Raw genomic sequence first — 12,616 nt, forward strand, 5'->3', positions numbered from 1 at the left:
ATACAAATCTGATTAAAAGATATTGGAACGAAAGCGTATAAAAACAGAAGTGATAAGAAAAATAGAGGCAAGTGTGTGCAAATAGAGGAGCAAGCTAGATCACATCCAGCTACAATAGAAATAATAGTTAGGAAAAAGAATTATTTTCTGAAATGTCATGGATTGCAAAATGAATTTATTTGAGATGACTTAGCAGCATGGATGGTCTGGCTTGTATACCATGCACAACAACTAAAATATGAACCTCAACTAATGCCAAGTCAACCTAACCTCCTTTCTGATAGAAGACGGATCCATGGCAGTACTCACCACTCACAGTTCCTAAGTGAAGGATAGATTATATCATTCTCTGCCTATTCCCAGCAAATATGTCCTGTGTGCAGGTTTCTCAGCTGTTATTCAAAGCTGTTCTTTGACCTGATCTATCTTAAGTCCTTTAAAGCTTTGTCATATTCTAGTAGCATCCTAGCTTAACTGGCTGCAATACTTTCTTTTCTATAGCTTGTCTCCCAAGGTTCTATGTTTCCTGCTGATGAGCAATATGTTTTAAAATAATCTGGGGCTGATTTCACAATAGCCTATTATATCAGAAAACTATCTTCAACCTTAGAAACTCATGCTCTATTCAACCCTTGCATCTCTCCCTGGAGAGTTTTTGTGTTTTTGCCCATAATGCTTTTGGATGAAGCATGCTCCCTTTGGTTTCCCACCCACTTCCCACAGCATGACAAAACTTCCCTTTCTTTCAACTCCTTTTTAATATATATATTTTAAGTTGCAATATTGGGAGATTGCCACTTTGTTTCTATGAAACTGAACTACCGATTCTTCCTCACATCAAAGTTTCCCTGGAATAACAAAGAAACCCAGGAACAAAAGAAGAACCTGTTCTTCATTGCTTTGATTATTGCAGCATCAATGAAGATACTCCAAGGTAGGATGGGAGAAAATAAATGTCAGCACCACTAGATAGGGCAGATTAATAAATCCATGAAAGCTAATACTATTCCTTGAGATTAGCTAGAATAATAGAATTTTGTATATCTGATTGTGCAGTACATCTCCTCTTCCTCTTATAATTTAAGGAGGCATCTACCTGAACTGTTTCCATATGTTATTTTGCTGATCGGATTTTAAGAAAAAATGCTTCATTCCTTTTTACCCAGGTAACAGTTCCTACATATCTCATTGAAGGTCTTATTCCTTAGTCTATATAGATACTGTGGAAAGGGTGATGGTGAGGGAGGCATTTAACTGGGTAAAATATCTGGGAAAACAAAGGAAAGGCATGGAGAAAGAAAGAAAAATCCCTAAAGGGAGAAAGCAGGATTCAATCAACAAGTTTGCCTTTTCTGCATGAATGGGATGGAAAACAACAACAACAACAACAACAACTGAACAATAATTTGATCTTTTACTGACTATACAATAGTGTGTACTAAACAACAGTATAGTATCATCCACTAAAATCTGAATTGTAATTTCTGAAGTTGACTTAAGAAACAGGTTGGAGCAAAATATGAAACAAGCAGTTTAGGTCGAAGTGTGTAATGGTCCAGAGTGACCATGAGAATATAATACACAAAATAACTGGCACTATGAACCAACACCGCCATATTCTGCACTGGCTGTAGCTTCTAAATGCTTTTCAAGGACAGTTACATCTACAGCACATTATAGTAATCCAAATTGGAGGTCAACAAAAGCATGAATCACTGTGGAATGGGACAACTTGCTGTGGCCAATTTACCACAGCCAACTCACCTCAGCCAAATTGCCATGGGACAAGGGCCATGGGACCCACTGCAATACATTTGTCCCTCTCTTGAGTTATTCCATGTCAAATTGTCCTGTGGCGAATTGGCCAGGACGGGTCAGCTGGTGTGAGTTGTCCTATTCTGCAGTTATTAAGACCTAAATGACTGCAAGCAAGACCTTCCAGTCCATGAACAGGCACAACATGAAGCTGTACAAAGGGTCTCATAGTCATGGATACCAGCTATTCTTCTAGCCAAAGCTATGAATTCAGAAAGACCCCAAAATTGTGCACTGTTCTGTCTCAGTCAGTGCAACTTTATCCAGAACCAAACATAGAAGGTATCCAGGACTAGGAGGTTCATCTCCCAAAGTCACTTGATCTAGCTTGGGTTGAGATGAAGCTTTTTACATCTCACCCTGGCCATAACAGACTTTAGGCACTGAGATAAAGATTATTATGGTACCATTCTGCTAACCTAAAGTAGAGATATAAAGCTGATTATTATCAGCTTATTGATCATACCTTATCCTGAACTGTCAGATCACCTCAGCCCTTGGCTTCATGTAGATATTAAATGAGAGGATAAAGTATTGAACCTTGCAGCATCCGAAAAGGTAGGGTCCAAGACTCTCTCTTTCCCATCAATACCAGTTGAAACTGATCCCAGAAGGAGGAGAACACCACCATGCACAACACCATGCTGTCAATCCATAACCTTTAGCCACTATAGCAGGGTAACATGGTTGCTTGTATCTAAGACTGTGTTCAAGAAGAATAACGATGCATGCACCACTCACATCCTGCTGCCACCAGAGGTTACCCAAGAGTGCAATCAATGCTGTCTCAGTCTCATAGTCAGGCCTGAACCCTGAAAGGATTCTAGCTCATATGCTTCTCCCAGAATCTTTGAAAGCTTTGAAGCTAAAAAAAAATGTTGAGAACATTTGGGTCTAGGAATGGCCCCTGTGGCCACCCTTTCCTCAAGAAGTGGCAGGACTACCACTTGTGTCAAAGAGAAATTAAACATTGCCTGAGCCCAGCTAGAAGATACAGAAGACTTGCTAAAATGGAATTGCTTTTTTATTTTCAATCTAGAGCTACTAGTCTTATATACTGTATACTGACATTTCTTTACCATGCTTCAGTAATTTCTCTTTTATTAAGGGTGACTTATGTCTTTATTTTGAGGGGTCATTCTATTATATGCTGAAATAGCTTTTAAAATAAGCTGAAATACATCCTTATACAGAGGTAACACAATAACCACTGCAATAACAGCAGAAAACAAAAAAAAGTAAAAACAGAAACAGAAACAAAAACAATGATTGAAAAGTCACCATAAAAGTTCCATCTTCCTCTGGGAAGATAATTTGCAAATTTGTTGTTATGTTTGAATGTTGTGATGTAAAGGATGTTATGTAAAAACTGTCCTGTGAGTTAATCTGAATTACTGAAGTACATTACAATATAGAGTACTTCAAATTACAGATAAGAAGGTAGAATTAGTCTAAATGCTATGAAGAAGTTCCTGATGGAACAAATTGTTCAACAATGGAATACATTGTAAGATTTGTACAGTAGAACCTCTGGTCACAAATGCTTCTGACCATGACCAAATCAGATTCCAACCAAAAAATTCACAATACTTTTGAATCTGGTCACAAACATATACTTGGGTGGCGATCAAACACAGCCGTGGCCGATTTCCCCTTCAATTTCCCCATTGGAAAGGCCCTGGTGCTCGGCTTTGGAGCATGGAAGGAGGACGTGTGTTGGGCCACTACTCACTGGGGCTTCCTTGCAGAGAGGAAGGCAGGAGGAGCGTTACAGAAGCCAGCCCAGCCTAAACATTCCTGCCCTCCCGCCAAGTTTGTGGGAGAACCGGGCCCCTAAGACAGCCGAGAAAAAGGCAGGAGGAGCTATCAGTGTTATTAAAAGATTTTACACTTTACTATTACACTATGAGTTCTATGGCATAATTAACTGTTTTTGTGCTTAAAAATCTTTAAAAACAATATATATATACAGTTTGTAGGGGTCTGAAATGGATTGATTGTATTTACATACAATCCAATGGGGAAATTAGGTTCGGGCCATGACCAAATTGGGTTGCGACCAAAGTTATGGAACAAATTATGGTCATGACCAGAGGTTATATTGTATTCTTCATAGACAGAGGGTTTTGAGCAAAATCAAAAGGAATGCTGTAGCACTAGGTTTTTTTAAAATTATAATCATGATCTTTAGCTTTATGTCAAGCTCATTGTTACTAAAACAGAAGTGTGGCAAGTTGGAATTAGAAGTATGGGTATACAATAGGTCTTTCAATTAAAGACCTTTCATGTTTCCTTAATTATGACTATTGAATAAAATTCCTAAAAAGCTATTCACGAATAACTTCTGTTTAATGAAATGGTTAAGCAAATTAGGTTGAACCATTTCACTGAATGAGCAAAGGAATGAAGTCAAATTGTGAAAATATTTCAAATTGAAAGAGTTAAAAGTTTAAAATTAAAAATTTTAAAACTATGCAAAAAAGCAAAAAGCAAAACAGGAACTAAGAGACGGACAGTACAAGAATAAGGTCTTCTTACCTTGTTAACCACCTCCAGTTGGCCCCCAAGCCAACTGGAAAACTTTTAATGGCCTTCTGGAAGGCCAAAAGGGTGGGCACAGTTCTTACTTCCAGTGGTAGAGTTGTGCCAGGGCAGCAGCAGAAAAGTTTCATGCAAATATTAAAAGGGAGTGGAGAGAGTGCCAAACCCTCTGGTACCTCACAAACAAGTGGCTGTGGGTTGGACCTCTCATTCCCCATTAACACTGATTGGGATCAACCTTGGAGAATGAAACTGAACCAGTATAATTCTTCATCACTCAGTTCCACACCCTGCAGCTGGCCCAAGAAGAAGATAGCATGGTTGATAGTACTGAAAGTCACTGAGAGGTCAAGAAGAGCAAAGATGGATGCACTACCCCCATCTTACTCTCACCAGAGATCATCCATAAATTTAGCAGGTCATATAGTCATTGCTGTGGCAATATATAAGTAATGAACACCACATTTTTGAAATCACAGTGATGGCTAGGTGATGCTTGAAGATGTTATAAATGATTAACCTGGTAATGGTTCTATGATTTTAGTAATTAGTCTATTTTATGACATCAGAGTAAATCTTTATTGTTTTTGCTTTTGCATTTAGACCTGGCAGGCTAATTAGATCTGGCAGGCTAATAAAATGCATTCATGCTTTCTTACATATGGACCATTTACACATCAATGATTTAGTGAATTCTCTGACAACCACTGTAACAATACATTTCTAATAAAGGTAGGCATTACGTTTTTGACAAAATGGCTAGATGATTAGTAATCATTATTGTCTGTTTTTCAGGCTGTTTGTCAGTAGTATATCTCAATGGCCTGCAAAGATTACAGCATATTCTATAAGACACAAGAAAAGAAGAAGAAAGAATTGCAAAGATAGATTTTTAAAAAATCATTTTTTTTAAAATCCAGCACCAATGTTAAAATTCTACTCCATGTAATGGAGGAGATACAGAACCTTCTCTACAGTAGATAACCCAGTACCTAAAAAGATAAGACAATCCATACATTGTTAATGAAATATAATTAATTAAAAAAACATTGAAAGAAAAGAGTTTAAAAAAATAAATTCTAATGAGCTGAGACATATTCTTATACTGACCTAATTATGAGGCAACCATGGAAATATCTGAATGCCTTGCCTTTACTTGAAATCATCTCTTCCCTTTTGGGAAGGCTGGGGTTTGGTAAAATAATAGAAAGCACAAGAAAGTAAGAAGAATAAGATGGAATAAAAGAATAGTTGCTAAAGGCAGAGTTTTAAAATGCATAGAAAGAAAAAAAACCTTTGTATTAGCATGTTTCCCTTTATTTTTTCCCCATAACTCTTCTCATTAATCCACTGTGATTATTTCTCTCAAATTTTACATCTGTTTTACCATGCAGTTTTTAATTTGTCCTGTCTCCATATGACATTTCAATTACAATATACAAGTACTCCTAATAGAAGATCTTGACACTGTATAAACATTTTGAATTTTGTCATGTTTCTCAACGTCCCTTCTTGGGTTTTTTTGAGATCACTTTTTATTTTTCTGCTAATCTGCAGATGCATTAACCATGATAGATTCCTTCCTTCATTGAGGGGCTGTTGTTGTGCTTGTAATGTTTTCTGTATTTGTTATGTAAGCATATGTACTTTTTCCCCTTTATACAGTGATGTTTAAAAGTTGAAATCCTTTTGAAGTTTCCATATTGATGTATAAATATGATCTAAAACATGATCTGTTCTAAAATTAGAGAAAGAGACCTCAACTAACAACTGAGTCAAAAACATTATTAATTGAGGAAATTAATGCATAGATAAATATAATATTTATATATGACAAAAATATGTAAATCTTCCATACCACTGTTATTTTTCACAGGAGTAATCAACCAATCAGTAATATAGCAAGAGAAAGTTGTATAATACACCAGGAGGTTTCAAAGAACCCCAGGGTAATGTCACAGGAACTAAAGGCCTGTCTTGCATTGGTAAATGTCACGTTCATGAGACCATCATCAGAATAACAGTGAATAATAGTGTCGTGCATGGCAGGGTTGCGGGGGAAAAGTCACTACTTAAAAAAAAGACCATTACTGCTCATCTATACTTTGCAAAAGGCCACATGGATAAGCAAAAGGCTATTGGAAAAAATGTTACATGAACAGATAGACAAAAATAGAACCTTTTGGATTGAATGAATAATGTTATGTTTGGCAAATGGCAAAGATTGCATTCTTTGAAACATGGTGGTGGTAGCATCATGGTTTGGACCTGCTTTGCTGCTTCTGGACCAAAATGGCTTACCATTATTAACGTAACCATGAATTCTGAAATGTAGCAGCAAATTCTACATGAAAATGTCAAAGTATCTATGAATTGAAGTACAAGAAAAAGTGGATCTTACAGCAAGACACTGACACAAAACACACAAATCTAACCAAAGTATGGTTAAAACAGAAGAAAGTACATGTTTTAGATAGAACGACCAAGTCAAAATTCTGACCTTAATCCTACCTAATATGGTGGAAGCACCTGAAACAGAATTCATGTGACGAAATCATCAACATCCCTACATTGAAGCTACTCTTGAAGTAAAAATAATTTGGGCAATTTCTTATATTACTGATATTTGGAGAATCTATCCATTTTATTATATGCAATAGGTAAATTGCTCTATAATACTGTGTCAGGTTGAGGAATGCTATAATCTTTCTCTTTATTTTGTAAAACTTTAAATCTTACTCTTAATAAGAGTACTCTGTATAAATCTGTGATTGGTTTTTTGCCACTTCTGCAGACATGTATCTTAAATTGATATTAATGTCATTTAGAATAGAAAATTCATATTGGGCAGCATATTCATTTTTGTTATTCCAGTAAATACTAATCAGGAAAGTTTTAAACTGTTCCACCTTTGAAGGTATTTTCTCCATTTCTTCAATTTATTGTAACTATTTTGAAATGCATCTGAAATGCAATCTGTCAAGTGATGTACTAGATATTTATCTTAATTTTGTTGTTCTCTCATAAGTAGTCTGTTTTCTGACAAAGTAAGCTTCATCAGGTTTTACATGTCTTATTATTGTATTAGTTTTATTTTCATTAATTTTATATCCAAAAAGAAAATGTCTTTAATCATTTGCATCAACTGCTATATGGAGCATTGTGGTTGCATTATTGATTAATACTTTGTCATCTGGATAGCATTTCACCTTTTTATTCTTCTCCCTAAATTCTGACTCTGGTTATTTGTTTATCTCTTTGAATCTTGTTTGCAAAGGCCTACAACCTTGTTAGTCTTCCATGTTTAAATATTATGGGAAGAAAACCTCTCTCATTGGGTCTTTTCAGTGGAAAAATTGACTCCCTCCCCCTTCTCCATTGAAGAAATGTTTAAACATTTCTTTAAATCAATTTTTCTTGCTTTCGTGAGAATGCTGTTGACTGCTCTTATATAACAAATTCTGGTAACTTAGTTTCTGACAGCATGATGCTGGAGGCAAGAGCTGTGGGTAATTTCCCATTTTAGTTTCACATCCAGCAAACTGCCTGTATCTCCCTATATTCAGATCACAAATGCACTGTTTAGTTAGGGGAGCACACACACACACACACACACACACACACACACACACACACGTCAAAAAGCTTCTGTTTATTTATTGAGGTTTATTTAGTGAACTTTATTCACTAAAGTTTATAGTATGTGTGAAGGGAGCAATGCTTTTAGACAGCATGTGCTAACTTCCTAACAGCTAAGCGAGCGTATTACTGCCTTTCAGTTCCACATTCAGTTTTTCTCATAATTGTTGTGCCTGTTTTTGGCAAGAGATTAATAGTGACTTGAAAAACTGATGGCAAAAAACCATTCCAAATTCAGCCCAGTGCAGAGTGAATGTATGAGGAGCGTACAAAGAACCTGTTCTCCAGGCTGTGACAGATCAATGCAAAATGATTCAAGCACCGAACCCTTGATAAAGCTTCTGCAAGTTAAAGTGATTACAGATTAACCAACCACATACTGTACAATTGGTTGATTTTCTTATCAAATTTAGTTATAAATAAAGGAGAATATTTATAGCTCTGGGTTTACATGAGGGATCTTTGTTGCTCTCTGAGCTTGCTTATTTTCTTGAAGAAGAAAACAAACAAGCTCAGAGAGCACCAAGGACCCGTCAGAAGTTTAATTTTAATAAAAAGGAGAAAAATATTTAGCTTCCCATTGCTAATTATACTGCACCTATTTTTATAGAGCAGTAAGTAAATTATGCCATTTGTGAGCTATAGCTCACACATCTAATTATTTCTTCAGGAAAAACTACCCCAAAGGCACTGTAAATGATCTTGACATGATTTAACTCCAGAGTGATTTTATTTTAATCTTGCTACTTGTTGGGTCAAATTGTATTTTTCTTCCTGTGCTTTGTACCCTTCAGATTATCAGAATGATCTTTCCTTCAGAATTTACTCCATGTTGTGTGAATGTTTTGGACATTCTTGTTTTGTTGGACAGGTTGAGTGGTTCTCTTAAAATTACCTTTGGAGCAGCGCCCTTACTTGTTGGCAGAAATGGATAGCTAACAATCAAATAAGTGACAACCAAATAATAATTGTAAAAATGAGTCTTGCTATCTTTCTGAAAGTATGATTGACAGTATAAGGCACTGCCAGTCATTCTAAAATAAACATTGAGTGCAAAGAATCAGCAGTCTAGATTTGCCACATTCATTCAGATTTAGTGGAGGAGGAGGAGAGGAACCTTAATACATTTAAATTGGATATAGACTAGTATCTCAGGACACTATGATCTTTAGACTGTTTTGAAAGATACTAAAATCTGGTGTGAACTGGAAGAGAGGTAATGTGGTTCCCATCTTTAAAAAAAGGTGGGGAAACAGAAAACTATAGACTAATCAACCTGATATTAATGCCTACTTCAAGGATACCTCAGAATATCATGGAAAAGATAATCAAGCAACAGATCTGAGAACACCTAAAAACAATCAAAATTATAACCAGAAGCCAGCATGGGTTTGTCAAAAACAAATAATGCCAAACAAATCTTATTGCATTCTTTGACAAAGTGTCTAAATTAGTGGACCAGCGAAATTTTATGGATATAATATACTTGGACTTCAGTGGGACTTTTGACCAACTAGACCACAACATATTTCTTTGTAACATAGAAAAGTGTGAGACAGACAGTATCACTAGCAATCAGATTTGAAACTGGATGAGAAACCACACTCGGTGTGTAGTCTTTAATGGAAGTACATCTACATGTAGCAAAGTATATAGTGGAATGCCCAAAGGTTCTGTCTTAGGCTCAGTGCTCTTCAATATCTTCATGAACCATAGAATCAAGATCCCATGAAGTGCTAATATTGCTTTATAATGTTTTGGTAAAACCACACTTGAAATAGTCTTGGCCACACAATATAAAAAAAATATGTTGAAACTTTAGAAAGAGCACAGAGAAAAGCAACAAAGATGATCAGGGGACTAGAGGCTAAAACATATAAAGAACAGTTGCAGGAATTGGATATGTCTAATGAAAAAAAGGAATGGGGTGACATGATACCAGTATTTGAGGGGCTGCCACAAAAAGAGGGAGACAACCTATTTTCCTAAGGACAGTACCAGAAGCAATGACTGGAAACTAATCAAAGAAAGAAGCAACCTAAAACTATAAAGAAATTTTCTGACAGTGACAACAATTAACCAATGGAACAACTTGCCTCCAAAAGTTGTAGTGCTCCATCACTGGAGGTTTTTAAGAAGAGATTGGAAAGCCATTTGTCCTGAATGGTATAGGATCTCCTGCTAGATCAGGTATTGGAATAAAAGACCTGCAAGGTTCCTTCCAACTCTGTTATTCTGTTATGATGTGAATCCATAGATATAAATATATATATAAAAACATTTTTTCTAATTGCATACACATACACACACACACACACACACACACACGTGTGTGTGTACATGAGCCAGGCATGCTCAGTTCCGATTTAAAGCGACAGCATTTTTCCCCCTTGCAAAATAAGTTTTCCCATTCTTTTTCTTCTCCCTCCCCCTCCCTCTCTCCCTCCCTCCCTCCCTCCCCCTCTCTCAAACAGACACACGCACACAGAGAACTTCGATCCTTCTCTCATTCACTCACTCTCAAACACAAACACAGAAGCTGGATTGGATATATTTTCCAAAGGCTTGAAAGCAGCTCCTCTGCCATACCCCCCCTTTCCCTGTTGCCTTCCGATCAAACTTTTGGAATTCCTCCCCACTCCCCACACACGCACCTTTTCCAGCTGTTTCAGAGACGATTTCAACTCTGCTTTTCCCTGCCCTGCCCTCCCATCTTGAAAAGCAAGAGCTCTGAAGTCAGACTGAGCTAGTCGCTCCCAGAAAACTCTAAAAAGCCTCTAAAATGAGGCAAGAGAATAAGTGCCTCATTTGCATAAGAAATTCTTCGCTTGTTAACCCTTGCTTAACTCTTAAAAGGCGAAAAAATCCTTATGCAAAAGAGGCCCCTAGTTCTCTGGCCTCCTCCTAGTTAATACTGAGAGCAGACACCAAGCCACTGTGACTTGAAATCTGGTAGCAACTACCCTGGCTTTAATTATTTTAAGAAAATTATTTTAAATCCTTTCCTTTCCCTGAGGAGACTGGGGAGGCTCCGCCTCCCTTGCCTCTAGTGACTGCACGTCCCTGATATATATATAATTTTAATCAAAGTGAAAAGACAAAGGACAAAGGAGGCAGAGGGGGACAGAAAAGAAGTGAGAAAAGAAGTTAATTGCAATTATCATATTTTGCTTCTATCAAGATTAATACAAAACAAAGACATGCTTCATTAGAAACTAAAGATATAGCTTAGCACCTTGAGGTTGATGCAACCAGAGCAAAACTTTGAAAGAAATTGAATTTTGCTGAAAAGTAAAGTTTTGGTTTTGTTTTTAAAAAAACCTTTGAAGAGTGTGTAGATTCTAGTCGACATGTAGAATATAGAACAAAATATCGATAGTTGAAACTAAACATTCCTCCCATGAACCAAATTTTCATTCTGCTTCTTTAATATAAAATGGGAAGAACCCAATACAGGTAGTTCTCAAGTTATAACAGTTCATTTAGTGACCATTCAAAGTTACAACAGCACTGAGAAAAGTGACCATTATTCACATGACCATTACAGCACCCCCTTGGTCACATGATCAAAATCCAGTTGCTTAGCAGCTGGTTCATATTTATGACAGCCGCAGTGTCCAGGGGTCATGTGATCTCTTTAAGTAATCTTCTGACAAGCGAAGTCAATGGGAAAGCCAGATTCACTTAACAACAATGTCACTAACAACTGCAATGATTCACTTAATAACTGTGGCAAAAAAAAGTCATAAAATGAGGCAAAATCACAACAAATGTTTCACTTAGCAACCTAGATTTTGGGCTCAATTGTGGTCTTAAGTTGAGGATTACCTACAGTATATATATATATATAAAACACAATACTTTTTTCATTCAATGATGTGAACAGACTTTTTTAAAGGTTTCATTCATCACAAAAATGTCGCAACCTAACATTCTAAATTGCAAGAAAGGAAAGGCTGGAATTCATCAGACCTGTCCATGAATACATGATAAATTTTGGCGAAGCATATATTGTGCTTCCATTAAGACAGCTCGCTCACTCTTGTTCTATGGTCTACTATTCATCCATTAAATTTATATCAATACATTGGAATTTAAATATATGCCTTTGTCTTGAAAGGTCTTATTAGATTTATTTTTTTTACACCAACTATACTTATTTTAAGAGATTTTTCATAATTTTCTAGAGAATATTTTCCATTTCATCCAAGTAAAACTTACTGTTAATTGATAATTTTAAAATGTTTATTATCTTCCCTTATCTGAACTACAACAGACACATAGTCTTTCTTTACCGCAGTGACTTATGGATGCAGGGTTGTGGGAGGAACGGACATGAAACTCTCTTGGATGCTATCCAAGCAATCAATAGATCTACTCTCAGTTAAGAGGATAGAAGATAATATGTTTTTAGTTTAGACAGCAGTAATTAAAGAAGTATCAATAAAATGAAACTGCAGAGAGCAGTAGGGTATGCTAATGCCTGTTTGACTGCACCAACAACTTCATCAGAATATAGAACTTTCTAGTAGATTTCAGAACCAACATTAGCAACAGATCCAATCTTCTCCGTTTCACAATCAGTACTAAAACAAAGCCAAAAAAGCCTCTCTGTTTTAAT

This window comes from Thamnophis sirtalis, unplaced genomic scaffold (genome assembly GCF_051295495.1).
Source record: "Thamnophis sirtalis isolate CommonGarterSnake01/CBP01778 unplaced genomic scaffold, rThaSir2_p1.2 scaffold_8, whole genome shotgun sequence".
In the NCBI taxonomy this organism is placed as follows: Eukaryota; Metazoa; Chordata; class Lepidosauria; order Squamata; family Natricidae; genus Thamnophis; species Thamnophis sirtalis.